Here is a 4,303-nt window from a genome sequence, read left to right on the forward strand (position 1 = left end):
GCAACAGGGCAAAACAACCATTTCACAGTTTCAAAGTGGCTTGTTTTGTAAGTGGCATTCTGTACATAATCAGCGTAGAATATAGCCAGCTGCTTCAAAAACAGAAGATAAAAATGTAAATGTGATAATCCAGCCACAATAAAACAAGTCGTCAGAATGAAACTGAAATGTAACTCCTTGAAGGGTTCAGAGACTAAATGTCTTGTTTGGGATTTCAATCCTGTTGTGTTTTAGTTTCCTGTTATTCCTCCTCTTTCCTGGGAAATAGGCTACGCGTTTAGAAACAGAACACGATATATTGTTAGTCACAGCAAGACTAGCTGACTTGCAAACAGTATTTACATGCAATCATACTAATTTAACACTTAGAGCACAATGGCAGTGACCCACCTAATTAGTTGCATGCAAACTTTCATTCAAATCACAAACAGGAACGTACATGTTTCTACAAAACAGTCCCACACATGCAGATAATGATAGGCAAATAAACATATCATTTTCCCCTTGGTTGTTATTTTGCATTTACATACCCATGCATGCCAAAAAGTGTGTGTGCGTGCTACATGTTTGTGTCTGTATATCATTTGTGGGCTGTATCCAATTTAGCATGCAGGCTGCAAGGGAAATGCTTATCTTCTGGGAAGACGAAAGTGAAAGTAATCTCTCCTGCAGGGCCCCCTATCTGCAGCCACATGGCAACAGATGATGCAACAGAGCCTTAACAATCCTGATTGGCTCTTTTTTCTCTATGCTGCTTTGAAAGTCTGTTTGAAACCAGAGGTGGGAGATGTACTCAGATCTTGTACTTTAATAAAAGTAGAAGTACCAAAGTGTAGGAATACTCTGTTACAAGTAAAAGTCCTGCATTCAAAATTGTACCCAAGTAAGAGTAGAAAAGTGTTGGCATCAAACGATACTTAAAGTACCAAAAGTAAAAGTACTCATTATGCAGATTGGTCCATTTCAGGATAATATATATGATATGTTTTGATTATAATTATTGATGCATTACAGTGTTATCAAAGCTGGTAAAGGTGCAGCTTATTTGAATGATTGTGTATACTGCAGCAACTAAAGTCTGATTTAAGTGTTGATTATATTGCACTTCATTAATCAAATCTGCAAAGTAACAACATTACATTGCATTTAGCTGACGCTTTTATCCAAAGCGACGTACAATAAGTGCGTTCGACCAACAAAATACAAACTTGAAGAAAACAGAATCATATAAGTCCATCAGGTTTCAGAGAGCTAAAACATTTCAAATGCTACTCAACTGGCTTTAGATAAGCCAGTCCTTTATTAGTATAGATTCTTGGAGAGTGAAATAAACTTTACATTAAGTTAATGTAGTGAAGTAAAAGTACACGAATTACCTAAGAATTGTAGTAAGTATTAAGTAGCATAAAAGGGAAATAGAAGTATCTCAAAATCATCATTCAGCAGAAACATTCAAGAGAAGGAACATCTGTGAAGATTGATATCTGAGAAAACCATGCTTGGGTGTCACATTCCAGCTTGAGCTCAAAGTGTGTTTCCAAATTGGGCGGTGAAAGATTGATTTAAAAGCAGTTTTTTTAAGTGGCATGTCCTCATCATCCGCTCGGCTCTTATCGCCACAGGGCTTTATCGCCATGTGCACAATAGCTACAGTTCAGTTTTGGCAAAGAACATGTGAAGTCCAAAGCTCCTCCTACAATATGTCAAAAAATATATCAAACATAAAGCAATCTCGTTTCAAGGTCATGCAAGTACAGTGCGTGAGTGCTGCTCCTGTGTGAGGGAGTGTTGGCTCCAAACCAATGTTACAATGATGCGTTTATTGACAAATATAATCCTCTTGGTTGCATCTTACTTTCTCTTGTTATTCAGTGGTTTATTTTATTATAATGTTTTATGACTCTGTTCCTTTACCCTCTGTGTTTTACGATGTGTTGGATGCTGGTTTTTAGTTAATTGCATGTTTTTATGTAAAAGCCCTTTGTCCCTCTGTTTGAAAGGTGCTACATAAATACATGTCCTTATTCTTATTGCTGTTTCTCTATGATGAGTTATCTCAGACATTTATTTGAACTCTCAGATGTGTGCTGCAGCATCAGTACCCTTGTTCTGCCTCCGCTAAAGACCACCAAAAGAATCACTTACAGGAAGACACACACGTGCACATTCACACATACACGCATACACACACACACACGCACACACACGTACAGGTTTACCGTACATTGTCCTATTTCTTATTCTAGTCTTTCCACCTAGAAGACTTTCAGTCATAAGTTACCCTTTGATATGAAAACCCACATAGAGTCGCCCCCATGGCACACCACATCCCTGTGGTGGCACTGACACAGTTTTGTGAAGTCATGTGACCTTCTATGAACGTGGTATCGGGCACTTTGTTCCCAAATAAATCAGAAGAGCACGTCAGCATGTGTGTGTTCGTGCATCTGAACCTTGAAGCCTGCATTCTGCACCTTGAACTATTAAAGTAAAAACACAGATGTCTGCACAAACACACTTCAATACTGCACATTCCGTCCTATTCCAATACTTTTGATGCCTATTGATGTCTAAAAAAACAGTCTACAGAGAAAAAAATTATATACAATGGATTGCGCAACCATTTTTTTTTTTTTTAAAGGATCCCGATTATCTCACTTACAAAGAAAGAAACTGAAGTGATGTCAGCATCCCATTGTGGTTATCAAACAAAAAAAGGGAATAGGCTGTCACTGTTCCTATAACAATGACTCTTTATGGCGGTAAATATTTGCTGCCAAGACTGCATAGCCTACACCTACAGTGTGTGATTGGGTTAGTGATGGCATTAAAATAAGGAAGTGGTACTTCTCCTTGATAATTTAGCATTTCAGAAGAAGAGGATCTATGTAAACCATTTACAGTAAAATAAGATGCAGAGAAACAAGCACATACCTACAGAAACTTTGATTTAAAATAAAAGGTTATAACTTTCTTGAAGACCATTTTTTGGAGTTTCGGTTGCAGTTTAGTATAAACCAGATAATCAAATGCTACCCGTTCTTGTCAAGTAGAGAGCTTGTGGTGACAGAAAAGCCATTCATCGTTAAGAGCTGACAATGCGTAGTCTATTATTCAACACACAATATGATTATGGGACAGAATACAATAACACAAATGCTAATAATGCTAAACTTTATTTATTTAACATTTGTGCAAAACATGTTTCAGAAGTTGAGGCCTCTTCACGTTCTGTTTCGAGTGTTTGTTAAATTCACTAAACTAAGGCGTGATGCCAGATAACTGTCACAGTGTCAAACTTTACTGGCTCCACTTCTACAGAACAAAGACATCAGTGTTATTAATAGTTACACCTACGCTTTCCTAATACATTCAACATGTCTACTGTAGACATTTCCTTTAATTGTTTTTCAAAGGTGGAAAACTTCCAAGAAAACCCTTTGTTCCGGACTGGACCTGCATTTTTAAAGGGGCCCTATAATGCTTTTGGGGGGTTCTTCTTTCCTGTAGTGTTCTATAGGTTTTTGTGTATATGGTTTGAAAAGGCTAAAATTCCCTCCAGGAATTAATCTCCCTCCCCCCGCCTGAAATGCCTCCATTGGACTCTTGTGTTTACTTCGGTAACACAGTGACATCACTATGAAACACTTGCGCCCCTATCCGCAAGTGCTCCAACACATTGTACGTGATAGGCTAAGTGGCGGGACATCTCTAAGCGGTTGACCAATCACAACAGAGCCGGCTAGCTAACCAATCAGAGCAGACTGGGCTCTGGTTTCAGACAGAGGCTTTGAAAAGGCAATGCTACTTTTGCTTTTGCCTGTAAGTGAACTTGGCAGCCAGCCTTCTTTGGTTGTTGCCAACCACCATGAAATCTCATAAAATAGTTAATGTTTATACATTTTGTGATTTCTCAGCACAACAAAACGTATTTCTGACCAGCAGCCAAAGCACCTTAATATCAAACCCAGCCGGAGGACTTTGTAATGATTTATTTGATCTCCTTACTCGATGCGATTGTATGAAAGAGGCCGTAGACAAGACGCTGCTTGCCAATTAGCTAAGCAGAGCACAAAGACTTGAACAGGGGGAACTTGTTAGCCTGGCTCTGTCTGAAGGTGATAAAATCCACTTACCGAAGTTAATTTCATTTTCACTTATTAACACGATTTATCTCGTTTGTTCAATCACTACACATTGAAGCGTACAAACTTCTATTTCTAAAATGTATTTCCATTACTTGTTTCCAGGCAACAAGAGGAGATTTCAAGAATTTACTGGTTAAGGTCAAGAAATAGTCCTG

This window comes from Pseudochaenichthys georgianus, chromosome 8 (assembly GCF_902827115.2).
Source record: "Pseudochaenichthys georgianus chromosome 8, fPseGeo1.2, whole genome shotgun sequence".
In the NCBI taxonomy this organism is placed as follows: domain Eukaryota; kingdom Metazoa; phylum Chordata; class Actinopteri; order Perciformes; family Channichthyidae; genus Pseudochaenichthys; species Pseudochaenichthys georgianus.